This window comes from Prionailurus bengalensis, chromosome E4 (genome assembly GCF_016509475.1).
Source record: "Prionailurus bengalensis isolate Pbe53 chromosome E4, Fcat_Pben_1.1_paternal_pri, whole genome shotgun sequence".
In the NCBI taxonomy this organism is placed as follows: Eukaryota; Metazoa; Chordata; class Mammalia; order Carnivora; family Felidae; genus Prionailurus; species Prionailurus bengalensis.
The window spans coordinates 42,821,018-42,839,597 of record NC_057360.1 but is presented as its reverse complement, the minus strand read 5'-3'; the positions used below and the strand labels follow the sequence as shown (position 1 = coordinate 42,839,597).

Genomic DNA, 18,580 nt, shown 5'->3' with positions numbered 1-18,580 from the left:
GGGGCAGCCAGAGCTTCTGGGGGGCTGGCCAACCTGGGGCTTCTGGTCAACCCCTGTGTGGAGAGGGAGAGAATGTACAGGGTTGGAAAACTCTCCGAAGGGGAGAATCTGGAAACTGAGGCGCCCCATCCAGATGACACTACTGACCCCAGTTGGTCCCAGGCACTGGAGGGACACTTAAGAAACTTGGAGAAAGGTGCTTCAAAGCACCAGGGCCCCTCAGGCCTGCACCTAGGACAAGATCCCCCCTTACCTTCCCTACCGGAAGTGTCCACATGGCTGGCTCAGTGGGAGAAAGAAGATAATTTTCCTTTTCTAAGCACTCAATTTCTTGTATATATCAGTCACTTGCTTTTTACAGTGCTAGCAGGTAGATATTTTATAGGCCGTATTGCATAGTGGCTGTGGGATCAGCTCTAGAGGTAGCTGGCTAGGGTTCAGACCCCACCTCCACCACATCAGATCTGGGTCAACTTGGGCAATTTGCTGATTTCCCTTTCATTTCTTTAAAAAAATATAATTACAGTTGGGCGCCTGGGTGGCTCAGTCGGTTGAGCGCCTGACTTCAGCTCAGGTCATGATCTCGCAGTCCGTGAGTTCGAGCCCCGCGTCGGGCTCTGTGCCGACAGCTCAGAGCCTGGAGCCTGTTTCGGCTTCTGGGGCCTCTTTCTCTGCCCCTCCCCCGCGCATGCTCTGTCTCTCTCTCACTGTCTCACAAATAAATAAACATAAAAAAAATTTTTTATAAAAAATATATATATATATATAATTAAAGCTATACAAGCATGTAGCTGAATCAGAGGCAAATTATTCTATGAGATTTCTTTCTTTCGTTCTTTCTTTCTTTCTTTCTTTTTTAACTAGGCAAAGAACTTTATTAATGTTGTTTCAAACTTTATTCCCGGGCTTCTTCAGCTTAATTAGCTGCGAAGAATGAATTGTATATAAGCAAAAACTGAAAAGAGCTGCAGTGTCCAAGGGTCTTGGGCTTAAAAAATATTAGAGATCCAGATTTTATCAGATCCATGAACAAAATTTTTAAAAAGCAGTCATCATATACAATAGCAGCTCCCAGTAACTTCTCCAACTTTTATCTTCTTCAGAAGTTGACTCCATTCAGTGTGCTTCATTCTTGGAAGCTTCATCCAAATTCTCCACGAGATCTGGACCTTCATCATCATTATCCTCTCCAGTAGCAAGTGGTGCCTTTCCATCCACAGATTGTTTGGGCAGAGCTTCAGCCCAAAGATACTTAAAGCCTCATTTGAGATAGTGGGGAGCATTTCTGTCAGCTGCTTTGTCTCAGCATGGCCTGTGATGGTGAAAGTATTTGCTGCCAGGGATGCCTGCACTTTAGGGTTGTTAAAGTGGATCACTAGTCCTTGGTTTGAGAACCAACTCAAACCAAGAACTTGTGGCTCAGTCAGTTAAGCATCTGACTCTTGATTTTCAGCTCAAGTCATGATTCGGGGTTTGTGAGTTCGAGCCCCATGTCAGGCTCTGCAACAGTGCAGAGCCTGTTTGGGATTCTCTCTCTCCCTCTCTCTCTGCCCCTCCCCTGCTCACGCTTTCTCTTTCTCTCAAAATAAATAAACATTTTTAAAAAATCATTTAAAAAGGTATTCGTTATGACTACTTAAATCCTATTCACAACCGACCTTTTAATTTCCTGCAAACTTTTTATGTTTTCTGGACTTAAGAATTATCGTGTTTTGTTTACTTGTCTTACATACAGCAGTTACAATTCAACACTAAATTCTCCATCAATTGTCTATATCCATATGTTCAGAACTTTCAGAGAGTCTATAAATTTTATCTACTTGAAGATTCTCTCTAGAGCCTTCTGACAAGTTCCAGTCTCTCTTGGTTTCTCTATTCCCACTACACAGCTATTGGTATCGTCAAGCCTCAGTTTCTTCATCTGTAAAACAGGGATAATTATATTACCTCATAGAGGTGTTCTGAGGATAAGCAAAATAGTTCATGTAGCACAGTGTTTGTCGTATAATAAACACTTAATAAATATTGCCTTATTATGATTCGAGAGGAGAAAACCAAAGCTCCAAGTAACCTGCCCAAGTAACGGTTCAAAGCCCAGATGTGTCTGAAAACTCCTACTTAAAACTGTTTTGCTATTTTAGGGCAGGCCCTAAAAATCTTAGACTTACAAAGTTAGAATCTTCCAGTATGGTCAGTTGAAGAAACATAGGATTTTCCAAGAAGGTCCTGGCCGACCAGCAGGGTGAACATGGTCAGATCACCTAACCCCTCTAAGACATATTTCCTCCTATGGAAAGTGGGGATAAAGTGAGCACCAAGGAGATAAGGCACTTTGTAAACTAAATGCTCTGCACAAATGTTAGTTACTGCCCAGCTTTCTCTTCCTTTGCTTCATTTTTTTAGCAGCTGAGAAAACCAAGTCCGTGCAAGAAGATCACGCAGATAGAAATCATGCAGTGATTCGGTGGTTGAGACGGAACTGGAGCTCATATCTCATGGCCTTAGTGTAAAGAAATTAAGTCCAGGCCTGATGGGCATCCAAGGCTGCCAGATGCCCAGACAGGATAGAAGCAGGTGTTTCCTTGGCCTCAGTGTCCCCAGCCACTGGCCTGTCCTGACCAGGGGAGGGACACCACCTGCTGGTGATGGACTCTGGGGACAGAGACAGGCCTGGATCTGGTGCAGGCTGTTCTACTAGTGTGTCAGGAACAAAGCTACTCAGTGCCAAGGGCAGACAGTGGTTGCTTTTTTCTTTCCAGACATTCATCTGGCCTTCCTGCTTCCTCTTCTTCCCTGGGTTTGTATTTTTGAGTTCTGGCTGAAACTCTAACGGGCATGGACTCTGTTGACCCTGGCCTTGAAACCCCACTCACTGTGTCCTCTCTCATGGTGAATGGTAAGTCACCAATGACTTTCACATTCCCCAGCGTCTCACTGCTCCCAAGCAATGGCACAAGCCTTGCCTAACCCCGGACTCAGGCCAAGAGAAAGCCCCCGCACACTGAATCTCAGATGCAGTGGGACACTGGGCACGGGCAGGGATGATGAAAGACAAGGGACAGGACTGGGCCGCAGCAGTGTCTGTTATGCCCTCCGAGCCACCCTCCTGCACATGCTGCTTCATGCATTTTGGGTAGAGGTGCAAGAATGCAGCCTGCAGAAACACTAACACAAGTCACAAAGATGCATGTGCATCGGGATGTTGTGCAGCCCACGCAGACGGCAATGATCCAGTATGCTGGTGCAATGGAGAAGTATGGAGCCATTTTTAAAAAGTAACACACACACACACACACACCCTTTTAAAAGAACAGCTTAGTAACAACACGTAGGGTAGTACCCTTTTCTGGGGGTAAAAATAAAAGCAAATTGGTATAAGGGGTGGAAGAAGAGGAAAGAGGGAATGATGCCCTGGGCCGATTTAGGAGATGAGAACCTGGAGGAAACCAGGAGGGACCTAATTTTTGTTGAACCCTTTCATATACCAGCTCTCTTTTTACATCTGTCATATCACTTAGTCCTCACAAAAGCCCAATAAGATTGGTGGTCATTGTCTCCAGTTTGCTGATAAAGAAATAGAGGCCCAGTGAGGTTAGTAAAATTTCAACATCACACAGATGAGATGTGGCAAAAGCTTAACCTTGCCCAAAGGGAAGTCTAGCCTAGCCGTTTGGTTTCTGGGATGTCATCTCTGAACCCTTGGGATATGCTAATGAAAGTGTCTTTACCTGGGGGCCTGAGGCCACACTCAACAGTCTATGCTAACAATGTGATTTGTGGTGGGGGCTTTGGGCATGTATCAACTCAGCCTCCAGGGAGGCTAGAAACTAAGTGTAGCTACATGGGTGTAACTTGGTTAGTCTTGGTAAAGACTCTGAACACTAAGGCTTGGGTGAGCTTCCTTGGTTGGCAACACTCTGTGCATATCGCCAGACATCTTTCCTGGAAGGTACTGCTGTCTACACATCTCGGGGGGCAGACAACTGGAAACTCCGCAGTGGAGCCCACCTGAATGCTGTCCCATGCACCTCTCCTCTGGGCTGACTTTAATCTGTATCCTTTTGCTGCAATAAAGCATAACTGTGGGGACTCTAGCTTCCAGTGAGTTCTGTATGTCCCACCAGATAATTATTGAACCTGAACATGGTCTTGAAGATGCCCAAGCCTGCGATCACTGTCAGAAATGAGGGTGGTCTTGAGGGTTTCTCCCTAACTTTGAAGACGGTAAGGGGTGTATTGGGATTTGCTCAAAGATCTCAGAGACTCCAGCATGTGGCCTCTTCCCAGTTCATTCTTCTCTTACACTGATCCACCGTGGACAAGTGCCGAAGGGAAGAAATTCTGGCACCATGAGGAAGAACAAGAACAGAGCGATGGCCACACTCAGCGATAGCAAGGTGGTTGAATAGAAAAGCAAGCTGAGTAGCATGCTCAGAGGGAAAATAGAAGGAACACATTTTAGAAAGTCCCAGGAATCTCTGACCCTCACGACACAAGATGGCAAGAAAGCAAGTGCAGAGAAAGCTGAGGGGAGAAGCTACCAGAAGCCCCAGTTTCTTATAGGTCCTCCAAGAAGCTAGGATCCCTGATAGACAAGACTCTTCCCTTGTCTCCTACCCAGCATCTCCTCCCTGCTCACTGTAGGCCAGGAGGGAAGATCACATTTCAATTTATACACAGAATTAAGGGAAGGAGGGAAGGAACCAGGAGACTAGCTTTGATCCTTCTCCCTTTTGGCCACTCCACAGTGCTGGTGGTCCTCCACAGTGGCATGTACGGAGACCTCATGTTTCCACAGTCCCTTTATTGCCCCCACATCCAGCACATTCTTAAGTACCTAGCCTTTTCTGCCCCCACCCAGTTCCAGGCTTGAGAGCATCTTTCCACCTGCTTTCCCACTTCCTACTTTGGAATTAAAAAATAAAAAATAGGGGCACCTGGGTGGCTCAGTGGGTTAAGCATCCGACTCTTGATTTGGGCTCACTGTCATGAGATCTGGCCCTCCGTTAGGCTCTGGGCTGAGCATAGAGCTTGCTTGGGATTCTCTCTCTCTCTCTCTCTCTCTCTCTCTCCCCCTCTCCCTCTCCCTCTCTCTGTCTCCCTCTGCCCTCTCCCCCACTCTTGTTTTCTCTCTCTTTAGAAAAAAATTAAATTAAATAAATAAAAATAATATCTCCCTTGGATTAGCTTCCTGCCCAATAGTGCTGAGGGCAGAACTGAGCCTCTGAGATCACTTGAGAAGACGTACACACATTCAAGCTGTGGGCTCCCAGATGCAGAGCCCTTCCCAAGTACATGGAATTAGTCTCCTACCCCACGCAGGGGAAACTCCATTCCCAGTAGACTGGGCAGTGAACGAGGAGGCAGGTGGGGAGGAGGAGAGGCCCTGGAACAGCAGGTAACCAGCCTGCGTTTAGGCACATCTTAGCCCTGTCCCTGCTCTGAGGGCAAGGCCAAGTGGAGCCACTCTGGTGCCTGCTTTTACACAGGGCATATTTCCCCCTGTACAGACTATCTGCAATGATCACTTGGGGCAAATTTCACCTGCATCAATGTATCAGAGAGGTAAGGATTTTTTGAAGCTATTCTCTCCTGCACCTGTCTACCAGTAATAGTAGGGAAGGCAGACAACATTTCTCTCTCCTACTTCCTGCCAGCCAACTGGCAAGAAGGCAGCCTCAGGTTCAGACTCTTTCTCTCTCCAAATGTATGAAACCTCGGGTTGTTTCTTTAATGTTCATTTTTTTTTTCAGAGGGGGGAAGGGCAGAGAGGGGGGCGGTGGAGGATCTCGAGCGGGCTCCGTGCTGACAGCAGAAAGCCCGACACGGGGCTCAGACTCACAAACCATGAGATCATGACATGAGCAGAAGTCGGGCGCTTAACCAAATGAGCCACACAGGTTTTCCAGAGGCCTTTAGGAACGAATCTTCGCGGCAGGTTGCTTCCTGATCTTGTCCCCAGACGGGAGAATGAACACAATCCCTCCCCAGCCGGGAATCTTGGCATTCAGAAAACCCCTGTCAAAAAAGCTTTTCCTTTTGCAGTTGTCTTGCAAACTTATTTGTGTGAGTGGTCTCCAGAGTGCCCAGGCACTGCTAACCCCAAAGGTATCTGTGTCATCATGATCAAACGGGTAAGATTTTAAACAACTTCTCTTCCTGAACCCTCTCACTCATTTTTGTGGTGCACTCCTATTTTAAGATCCAGCCTAAACGTCACTCCTGTGGGAAAAACCCCATTCTTCCGCTGGACCCAGCCTCTCATCCGGGCAGCAGTGAGCGCACCCCCAAGAGTGCTCCTCCCCGGCACTTAACACGCAGTGTTTCCTTATAAGCGTACCTCCCCTGCTAGACTGGAAGTTTCCTCGGAGCAGGGAATCCTGTGTCCACAGAGCCTAGCACAGCACACTGCTCAGGGCTGAAGCTCCGTAAATAGTTGTTTGAATGGGTGAGTGAATGTCCGAATCAAAGCAGAGCTGTTACGAACACAGATCGTACTGTGTAATGAGGGCAGCCACCGGCCACATGTGACCATTTAAATTTAAATGAACTAAAATAAAAAACTGTTCAGCGTGTGTCATTCAGAGGACCTCCCTCAATGCGGTGCTGTGCTACTTGCTGGCCAAAGAATCACACAGATATTTATAGTGTAAGGCAGACGTGCGACCATCTAGCAACTATAAAGAACGCCCCCTTGAATAAATAGGGTCTGAATGAAATAGATTATGATTAGGTATTGTCAAATATATAAAAATTAAACCGGCCAAAGGAAAAAATAGAGAGAGAGGTTTGGTTGTCCTTACAGCCTGAAAACGAATCTGTTTCCTCACTTACATTTGAAATAGACGTTACTTTGCCTACGGGCTATGATTTTACTCTCCTGAGGGAACTACACCTCCAAGTGGTTAAGAGTGCCTCCTTCTGCACCGGACCAGACTCAGCAGGCTGGGGAACGGCAGAGGAGGCTTTGCTTGCTCTTTGTAGCAAGCCAGGGGCCCTGTGCCCCAGACACCAGGCTCCTCTGTTTCTGCCCCATCCCCCACCCCGCCCCTCCCCCCCAGCACAATTCCCGCGGGCAGCCAGCGCCGGGAGCCAGGAGGTAGCAGCTGAGAACCTGGCCTGTGAGCCAGGCCACCCCCAATTAGTTTATCTTATTAATGCCAATTTATTAGCACAGAACCCCTGGGAGGTGAGCAGGAGGATGTTTTAAATAAGCATCTGCATTTCCTGTCTGCAAGCTTTACACCTGAGCTCAGTGCTAGACGGGTGGCCTCCCACCTCCCTACTTCCTCCGGACGGTGGACCCAGGAGAGTGGATCTGCCTGGACAGAGGGGATAGTGTGTGCTTCTAAACACAAGAAGATTTGTCACAGCTTCATAAGTGTTTGCGCAGGCGTCCTTTTAAGGGTTCTCTAAGAACTCATCTACAACAAAGAATTTGTCTGTTACATAACAATGGCTTTACAAATACAATAGCCTTAATAATTAAATCTTACTCCTCAGGGCTCCAAAGGGACTAACTCCTTCGGTTCTTTAAGGGTTAGGAGCTGGGGAAAATGCTATCTTCCCGCTAGGGGTTTCCCGGCTTGGAAAGAGTCTTATCATTCACCCCCTCTTTGAAGCCGGGGCCCATATAAGCAGTACCACACCCTATCAGACACACGAGCGCGTTTTCAGTGAATTGATAAATGGTCATAATTTAACATTGTTCCAAGCACCTGAGAAATTTTCCCGGGCCATGAGCTCTTTTGGCTTCAGAGGGACGAAGTGTCACGACCAGGTAGATCCTACCTGCAAAGGTGTGTGCTTGGGAGAGGAGAAGAGCCACCCCCTACCCCAACCTCCCTCCATAGTGTTTCCTCCCTTACTAACACCCGGCTTTAAAATTCCCAGAAGAAACACCCACCCCTCTCCTGGCTGCAGAGAGAACCTTCTCTTAAACAGGCCATTGTGTGCATATCTTTGTGGGCTGGGGAGAAAAAGTTGCTCTGAAGCCACAATGCGCTCGCTGGTAAATGTTTAATAATTGGTTCGCTGAGAAAAAAGAGAAGCCCTGACCTGTGGCGTTTTCCAACTCGGTCGTTGAACACGGGGGTGAGAAACGATGTGCAGTAGCTCACTATTACATAATATTTCCACGGGACCAATACAGTGGAGGCAAATGACCTCAAGATCACAGCACTAAAATGAGTTTTGAATTATTTTTTACCATTGCGTTTAATACCGTCATTTAATCGTAAGCTTACATAATTTAATTTGGTCCTAATGGCTGTGTTTTACCACCAGCTTGCCGAGATCCTTAAAGACTCGGCAGTCGGCTCTCGTGAACTGTGAACCGACCCGGGCTGGCCCCCCGGCACACTACCGCCCTGCAGCCACTTAGCCACACTTCTGCGACCCCACTGTTGTCACTTCCCAGATTAGAATTTCTATTTTCTGGCTCCCACCGCAACCTCAGTGAGGTCAGCGTGTTATGCCTGTTTTATACGGTAGATACTGGAAATAACCGCGCGTACCCACCCCCGCCACCGTGATGATGGCAGCAATGACGAAGGCTCCTGCCTGTGTCCTCTGGAGGCCAGCTCTGGCTGACGGGAGCACCTCTCCCTGAGATGCCTGCAGGTTATGGTGGCCAACAGCTCATGCGGGCTCCAAAGCCCAGCCCCTTCCTCAGGGAGGGCTCTGCTGTGGTGAGTTACACCCAGAGCATCTGTGGATGAGGCCAAGGTCGTCGCCTGAGACACAGCCTTGTTTGGCAACTTCCTCTTCAGCATGCTTCCCACATTCCCTTCCTCCGAGAGCCCTCCCCCCACGCACGCACGTCATAGGCATCTGAATTCGTGTCTCAGGCTCTGCTTCTAGGCCACTTGGCCAAAGACATGAAGCCTCAGAGGGACTTCCCTGATGTCCCACAGTGACCAAGGCAAAACGAACCCAAGACTCCTGATTCCTAACCAAGTGTTCTTACAGTCATCCCACAGCTGCTGCTTCTACTTTAATTAAGACTCCTCAGCGACTACGGAAAGACTGACGCCCAAACACCCTAGTGTGGCATTCAGGGCCCTAGCACTTTGCCCCCTCCCCTTCTCTTCCAGCCTTGCGTCCTAGGATTCTCTCTGCTTATACCTGTGACTTCAACCACAGCCAACTGCCTTCTGTCCCTCAAACCTGCCCTGGGTTTCTTGTGTCTGAACTTTTGATTCTGTTGTTTCTTCTTCAAGACAAATAAAGGTACATGTTGTAAATGCCTACTGCATTCAGGGCATTGTACTCGAGAACAGCAGTCTTCAAAATGGAGTATATCTGGGGCGCCTGGGTGGCTCAGTCAGCTAAGAGTCCAACTTCAGCTCAGGTCATCTCATGGTTTGTAGTTCGAGCCCTGCATCGGGCTCTGTGCTGATGGCTCATGCTGACAGCTCAGAGCCTGGAGCCTGCTTTAGATTCTGTGTCTCCCGCTCTCTCTGCCTCTCCCCTACTCTCACTCTGTTTCTCTTAAAAATAAACATTAAAAAATTTTAAAAACAAAACAAAACAGAGTATATCTACCCTTGTAGGTAGCAGAAGACTTCAAGAAGTATGTGCACAAGCCTAGTTTTAGAGGAACTGGTATCTAGGTCCTCAAATTCCATATTTGCACTTTCTTAAAATTGTCTAAGAAGGGGCCTGCCTTCAAAATAGTCCTCCTCCCACCTTGCAAAAGAAAGGAAAGTCTCCCTTTTACTATGGTGCATTGAAAGGGAGGTTTCAAAATATCAGTTTTGGGGAAGGCTCCCTTAGTGATAAGTCAAGGCACGATTACCCTTAGGGTGTTCTGGAGCAGTGAGAAACCATGGTAAGAACCCGCGGTCAGGCAAGGTTGGCCTGGGCTTTGGTGCCAGGCAAAAGGGTTGCAGCCTCAGTGGGTGCAGGAGGAAACAGGGCCGGTTGGCCCTGAACACCCAGCTGTAGGGATTTGGGCTGGAGCTGCTCTGGGGTCAACTTTTCTCTACCTCCATGCTCTATAACATGGGGTCATCAGTACTGTATGAAGGGTTCTAGAACATGGTATATCTCTAGGGATCATCGTTCTTTTGCTCGGATCTGATCAGGATAGACAAGGGATTCGGGAAGTTTAGTAACCTAGCGAGAAACTAATTTTATGCATTTTCATATTAAAGTAATAAGAGCTAACACAGTAGTGCTTACTGGGTGCCTGTCCCTGGTCTAAGAATTTGATTTCTATTAAATGCATGGAATCATTACATCAAGGCTGTGAGGAAACCAAGGCTGAGAACCGAGCGAAGTACCTTGTCCAGGGTCCCAGCTGGCAAACCGAAGAGCCAGATGCAAACCCCTGTGCTATGGCTCCAAAGCCTCTGCCTTTTATTTTTAAGGTTTTTTTTAAAAATATTTATTTATTTTTGAGAGAGACAGAGACAGAGCACGAGTGGGAGTGAGACAGAGAGAGAGGGAGACAGAGAATTCGAAGCAGGCTCCAGGCTCCAAGCTGTCAGCTCAGAGCCTGACGCAGGGCCTGAACCTAGAAACCACAAGATCATGACCTGAGCCGAAGTCAGACTGAGCCACCCAGGTACCCTCTTTTTTATAAACTTTATTTATTTATTTATTTATTTATTTATTTAGAGCGTGCAAGTGGGGGAGGGGCAGAGAAAGAGGGAGAGAGAAAGAATCCCAAGCAGGCTCCTTGCTGTCAGCGCTGACCCCGACAAGGGGCTCAAACTGTGAGATTGTGACTTGAGCCAAAATCAAGAGTCAGACGCTAAACCGACTGACCCACCCAGGCGCCCCCAGAGCCTGTGCCTTTAACCCAAACTAGAAGTTTTCGAGCAAATGCAGACTTGTTTTAAAGCAGAAAGCAAAAGCTGATGCTTATTTCAGCTAAAACTTCAGGTTTTTAGCTTTTTGTGAGCTGCTTCCTTTCCTAAAGGTGGGGTGGTGTGGGGATGTGGTCACTTTGCTATGACCTAAGGGTGGTAGGCACAAAGGTTTTTTCATCCTTCTGGTGTCCATTCTGCCGGGTGTGGAATAAGATGAGGGAACAAATGGAGGAGGGATTAAGGATGTCTTGAGAAAGAATAAGGACAGACCCCAATCGTGAGAATGCCGTCTGCATTTTGTGAAGTTAATTTCCCGCTGTTTTCCGGCTCATTGGAGACATTGAGGGCGGGGGGATCAAGCTGGGGCACCTGCTGCAGTCACCACCTGGGCTATCTCACCACCTGGGCTGTGGTTGTTCTGGAAAAACCCTCCACCAATGAGAGTGCTGTATCTGTGCTATGCAGGGATCAGCTGGGGCGACCACAGAAAGGGACAAAGGGACAGGAAAGCCCCTAGAATGATGGGGGAAGGGGCAGGGATCACAGTGAAAGTGGAGCCGGTGGTCAAGCCTGACTTGCTTTGGTGAAAAGGAGAGAAGTGGGTTATGTTTAATGTGAAGGGAAAAGAGCATTTCTCTATGCTATGCCAATTAAAAACATGCTTATAAAGAAAGAGAGGCAGGGAACTCAGAAAAGTATGAGTGAATGTGTTCCTCCACATTCTATGTTTTTACTGTTTGTTTATTTATTTTGAGAGCATGTGCATGCATGCGGGGGAGGGGCAGAGAGAGAGAGAGGGGGAGACAGAGAATCCCAAGCAGGCTCCATGCTGTCAGCACAGAGCCCAACATGGGGCTTGAACTCATGAACTGTGAGATCATGACCTGAGCCGAAATCAAGAGCCCAAGAGCTGGATGCTTAACTGACTGAGCCACCCAGGAACCCCTACATTCTATTTAAGGCTATGTTTTAGAGAAGTTTTAGGTTCAAAATCGAGAGGAAAGTACAGAGATTTCCTATAACTCCCCTGTTCCACCCATGCACAGCCTCGCCCGTTATCACCACCCCACCAGAGGGGTGCTTTTGTTATAAATGAGGAAACTACACTAAGTCCATAGACCCAGAGTCTACAGTTTACATTTCAGTTCCCTCATGGTGTTGTAGATTTGTATGGATTTGAACAAATGTATAATGATATGTGTCCATCACGATGGTATCTGACAGAGTGTTTTCACCGTCCCCCAAATCCTCTGTGCTCCACCAATTTATCCCACTCCCGCTGCACCCCTTGGCAACCACTGACCTTTTCACCATCTCCACAGTTTTGCCTTTTCCAGAATGTCATATAGTTGGAACCACGCAGTACGTAGCCTTCTTAGCTTGGCTATCTCCACTCAGCAATTCACGTTTGAGTTTCCTCCATGCCTTTTCATGGCTTCCCAGCTCATTTCTTTCTAGTGCTGAATAACATTCCGTCGGGTGGCTGGACCACAGTTTGTCCATTCGCCTACCGAAGGCCATCTCGGTTCCTTCCAAGGTTTAGCAATTATGACTAAGTCTGCTATACACGTCTGCGTGGAAGTTTTTGTACGGACGCATATTTCCGCTCCTTTGGGTAAATACCAAGACGCACAGTTGCTGGATCATATGATAAGAGTAGGTTCAGTCTTCTAAGAAACCGCCACCGGTCTTCCAAAGTGGTTGCACCATTTTGCATTCCCACCAGCAGCGAGTGAGGGTCCCTCTTGTTCCACATCGTCCCCCACACCTGGCGTTTAGTGGTTTGGTGACAGCATTCTGGATTTGGGTTACTCTAGTAGGAGGCAGTGAGATCTCATGGTTGATTTAATTTGCATTTCCCCGATGACACATGATGTGGAGCATTCATTCTATGTTCCAAACTTTCTTCAAGTTGTTTCTTTGCTAACAACAACATATTTCTTTTCTAAGGAAAATGGAGACTCGGGAAACATACGCAAAAATTATTACTTCTGTCCAGCACTAGTGAGGACAGAACCCTCTGGAAATGTCCTTTCTGAAGCTTCTCAGACTGAGACTGTGCTTGCTCTTTGCTGTGCCTTTCTCCGGGACTGGGTCCCTCTCTGAACCCTCTCGCTAAAGTTTGGACCTTGTTGCCCACCTCTTGGCCTGGACTCTGCGTGTCCTCACCCTGGATTTCCCATTCCTGGGTTGCCCCCAGCTGCTGGGAGAATTGTTCCCTCCTGTCAGACCCTGACCTGACTCGGGCACTGACAGCTGGACAGAGGCTCAGGGTCACAGCCCAGCAGCTGCAACAAGGACTATCTTGCTTTGCAGGTCAATGCAGTCCGATTGTCCCCCTTGGCCGCCGTTGTCAAAGTTGGTCATACCATATCCCAGATTATATCATGATGCTCTGGAAGGTTCCCCAGCCAAGCTGGGTCCAGTGCTCTGCAACAGGAGAAGTTCAAAGACTGCCTCACATAAAAATGCTGGTGCTCTCACATTTGTGTCTCCGTGGTCATGCAGGGGCTCTTTATGGGGAGTTCTGGCTTCACCATGGCCATGAACTTCAAATCTCTGGAATTCCTGCTGGACAAAAAGGACTTGAAGAAATACAAGTGCACAATCTCTTATCAGAAGCCCTAGGGAGAGTAAAACCCCTTAGGCCAGATGTGTTTTAGAATTCAGAATTGTTTCAATTTTAGAAAGATAATTTGGTGCAGATACTGTATATAATAACCCCAGTGACGTCTGGGGCAGCATGCTGTAAGTCAAACCACGTCGATACTTCCGCAGTGAAGTGTATGAATAGTCACACTAAGCGAGATGAATTCATCGCCTTAGGACAGTTCAGGTCAGGTTTTGCTACCAAATGATTTCAGGTTAAATTAGGTGCTGCTACCATATAAATTATGGAAAAAAATCATTTCATAAAGCTTTTTGAGTAAGTTAAAGATTTCCCATATATACTTTATATATTTCATAAGCACCTTGAGAACAGGAATGGTGTCTTATCTTTTTATCCCTAATGCCTACCCCAGTTCCTGGCACACACTGGACACTTCATAAATGCTAAAGGAATAGGCAAAACGTCCTTTGGTTTACCAGATTACTTCCTCGTGGGTAGCCCAAGGACAAGGAAGCCCTTCCTGGAATGACTTGTGACCAATCCTTGGTTGGACATCCTGGACAAATCTGCAGGGCTCCCAACTGTCCCCTCAAATTCCCATGGGGTCGCAATGATTTACCAAACATTTTTCCTCTTCTTTGTCTGAAAGCAAGCAAGAGCTAAGAGCCTCAAACCGAGAGAGAAACTTCTACAGAGGGCCATTTGAGGAAGCAGCAGAACATGTGAGAAAGAGCCCTGGGTGGAAGCTGTAAGACATAGGCTCTGCACACAGGCCTATCATTCCCTGGGTGTCTGTTGCTACGTCTGGATCTGTTTGCCGCCTGCTAGAAAAGTAATCCCCAAACTTGCCAATCATCATAATCACCCAGGAAGCTTTAAAAAAATACAGGTTCTGATTCTGTAGGTCTGGGGTGGAGGGCAGAAATCTTACCTTTAAAAAAATTTTTCCAGGGGCACCTGGGTGGCTCAGTCAGTTAAGTGTCCGACTTCGACTCAGGTCATGATCTCACAGTTTGTGAGTTTGAGCCCCCCCATCGGGTTCTGTGCTGAGAGCGCAGAGCCTGGAGTCTCTGTGTCTCCCTCTCTCTCTGCCCCTCCTCTGCTCACACTCTGTCTCTCTCTCTCTGTCTCTGTCTCTCAAAAATAAATAAACATTAAAAATTTTTTTTTAATTTAAAAAGCATTTTCAGAATTTTAAAGATAGTGATAGGTAATAGAGGAATATAGCTATGTTTGTGATAGAATAAATACTTAGAAATATAGGTATTATGCTTCATGCATTTTAATGTTAGATTTTACTTTATCGGCAACAAGGGAGAAGGTCAGAATGAACTGGATTTTAATACTAGTATTAATAATACTACAGTAAAACCTTGGATTGTGAGTAACTTCTGTGAGTGTTCCACAAGACGAGCAAACATTTCTAATAAATTTTAAATTTATTTTAAATTTAAATAAAACGAGCAATGTCTTGCAATACGAGTGGTAGGTGATGCTGCATGTCACATGATCACAACTGAGCCAATGGTTCTCTTGCGTGCACTGCTGGATTGTGGGTTATTCTCTCCCATGCTCAGACGCTCAGTCTCAGGCCGTGGTGTTCGGCAGAAATCAGTGATGTTTCACAATGTTGGAAGGTGCCCACAACTGGCACTTGTGTATTTTTCATCACTTCAAAGCACCTATGGACAGTCCTTTGCTTTTTCCTACAAGAGCGAGCCTAGGAATGTTTTGCTTCACTCTAGGTCAAGCTGCCTGCAGATACAGACCCTTTCCTCTGCTGCCTTATTGCCAGTTACATTAAATACAGTATATGACAAGAGTTTATTAATACTGTACTGTACCCAACATCTGTGTGAGCGTATACAATGGCCCCCATGCAGAAAAAGATTCCATTGAGCCAATAGATATCAGTGATTCTGTTAGTGAAAGTCGTCCTACACAATAACCCCCTTCTCTCCTGTCTCTCTTACACCAGCCACAAAGGTTTACAAAGGTATAAGTGCAGGTTAATTTGTTTATTTTTCTTTATATTTTGTTCTTTTGTATTTCTTTGTTTTGTAGTATATTACAGTAGTGTAATTATTTTTATATGAATATTTTTGGGGTGTGGAACGAATCATCTGAGTTTCCATTATTTCTTATGGGGAAATTTGCTTTGATATACAAGTGCTTTGGATGACAAGCATGTTTCCGGAACGAATCATGCTTGCAAACCAAGGTTTTACTGTACTACCACTGACTTTTTAAAACAGTTAATAGGGCTGGTTTTTGTGTTTTTTTTTTCATGTGTAACTACTCATTTATTTATTGTTTTTTAATTTTTTTTTTTTAAGGAGAGAGAGTGAGTGGGGGCTGGGCAGTGGGGAAGGGGCAGAGGGAGAGGAAGAGAGAGAATCTTAAGCAGGCTCCATGTCCGGTGTAGAGCTCGATGTTGGGCCTGATCTCACAACCCTGAGATCATGACCTGAGCCAAAATCAAGAGTCAGACTCCCAACCAACTGAGCCACCCAGGCATCCCATTTTTAAATTTTTTAAAGATTTTATTTTTAAGTGATCTCTATACCTAACTTGGGGCTCGAACCCACAGCCCTGAGACCAAGAGTCGCATATTCCATTGACAGAGCTAGGCAGAAGCCCTTATTGTTTTCTAATTTTTAGAATTGAAATATATTTTATATGTAACATTATATTAGTTTCAGGTGTGTAACATAATTATTATATATAATAACATATATATATAACATAATTACATATAGATTGCAAAATGATCACTACTACAAGTCTAGTTAACGTTCATCACCATAGGTAAATATTTTTCAAATATGTTACAAAATATTTTTCTTGGGATAAGAACTTTTATGATCTACCCACCTGCAAAGTTCAAATATATAAGAAAGTATTATTAACTTCAGTCACTATGTTGTACATTACATTGCCAGGACTTATTTATTTTATAATTGGAAGCTTGTATGTCTTTTTTTTTTAATGTTTATTTATTTTCGAGAGAGAGACAGAGCACGAGCAGGGGAGGGGCAGAGAGACACAGAATCTGAAGCAGGTTCCAGTCTCTGAACTGTCAGCACAGAGCCCAACACAGGATTCGAACTCATGAGCCGTAAGATCATGATCTGAGCTGAAGTTGGACGCTCAACCAACGGAGCCACCCAGGTGCCCTGGAAGCTTGTACCTCTTGACCACATTTACCCATTTCTCCCACCCTCCCATGTCCTGCATCTAGCAACCACCAATTTGTTTTCTCTATCTGTGGGTTCAGTGTTTTTGTTTCCTGTTTTTCGTGATTTGAGTTTCCACACGTAAGTGAGATCATATAGTATTTGTCTTTCTGTCTGACTTAGTTCACTCAGCATAACACCCTCAAGGTCTATCCATGTTGTTGCAAATGGCAGGATTTCCTTTCTTTTTATGGTGAATATTCTATTAAATACAGACACCACATTTTCTTTATCCATTCATCCACTGGTGGGCACTTAGTTTCCTTATCCTGGCGATTGTAGGTAAGGCTGCAGTGAACATGGGGTTGCAGACACCTTTTCAAGTTAGTTTTCCATTTCCTTCAGATAAATACCCAGAAGTGGGATTGCTGGATCACATAGTAGCTCTATTTTTAATTTTTTGAGGAACTGCCATACTGTTTTCCACAGGAGCTGCATCAGTTTAAGTTTCCACCAACAGTGCACAAGGGTTCCTTTTTCTCCACATCCTCACCAACACTTGTTAATTTCTTGTCTTTTTGGTACGGCCATTCAAACATGTATGAGGTGATATTTCATTGTGATTTGACTTGCATTTCCCTGGTGATTAGTGATGTTGAGCACCACTTCATGTACCTGTTGGCCATCTATATATCTTTTGGAAAGCTGTCTGGAAGATCCCCTGCCCATTAAAAACATTCTCTTTAATGTTTATTGATTTACTTCTGAGAGACAGAGAGAGAGCACAAGTGGGGGAGAGACAGAGAGAGAGAGGGAGACACAGAATCCGAAGCAGGCACCAGGCTCTGAGCTATCAGAGCCCAATGCGGGGCTTGAACCTATGAACCATGAGACCATGACCTGAGCTGAAGTCAGATGCTTAACCAACTGAGCCATCCAGGTGCCCCTCCTCTGCCCACTTTTAAATCAAATTGTTTGGGGTTTTTGTTATCGAGTTGTATGAGTTCTTTATATATTTTGGATATCAACCCCTTATCAGATATGTGATATCTGATGTAGAAATCTGTACCTTAAAAAAAGCTCCTGGGGTGCCTAGGAAACTGTCAGTTGAGCATGACTTCAGCTCAGGTCATGATCTTGCCGTTCATGAGTTTGAGCCCGGCATTGGGCTTGCTGCTGTCAGTGTGGAGCTCGCTTTGGATCCTCTGTCCCCTTCTCTCTCCGCCCTTCCCCTGCTCACAAAAATAAAAATAAACATTAAAAAAATAAAAATTAAATTAAAGAAAAACCTCCTTATATGACAGTAATACCACAAAAAGAAGGGAGAAAGGATGAAATAGAGCTATGGGAGAGTAACATTTCTGTATATCACTGGGATTAAGCTAGTATAAGTCCCAAGCTGATTCTGATGAGTTAAGATGTATATGGTAAGGCCTAGGGCAACCATTAAAATAATAGCTAAAAAAATCAGTGAAAAATCATTAAAAAATTAAAATACTACATCACACAGATTCATGAAACATAGAGAAAATGAAATGTAAAATGACAGATGGAACTCCAACAATATTAATGAATTAATGAAACACGAGTAGATCGAACAATCTCAACAAAGATAGAGATTGTCGGAATGGATAAAAAAAAACCCCACACAATCCAGCTATATTCTGGTTACAGGAGGCCCACTTCATATTGAAAGGTACAAATGGACAGAAGGTGGAAGAAAGGAAACAGACACATCATGCAAACAGCAATCATGTGAAAGCTAGAACGGGCAGAGTGATCTGAGGCAAAATAGATTTTTTATTAATTTTAGTAATTTTTTTTATTTTGAAAAGATATTTATTTTGGGAAGAGAGAGTGCATGTGCGCACGTGCACGTGCGAAGGCAGGAAAAGGGCAGAGAGAGAGAGAGACAGAGGATCCAAAGTGGGCTCCAAGCTGATGGTGGAAAGCTGAACTCATGAACCGTGAGATCA

At 45.5% G+C, this 18,580-nt stretch overlaps 1 pseudogene; it reads right to left on the bottom strand.

The window, feature by feature from the left end:
* Positions 1-826: 826 nt before the first annotated feature.
* LOC122475917 overlaps positions 827-18,580 on the bottom strand; it is an 80,634-nt pseudogene continuing 62,880 nt past the window's right edge.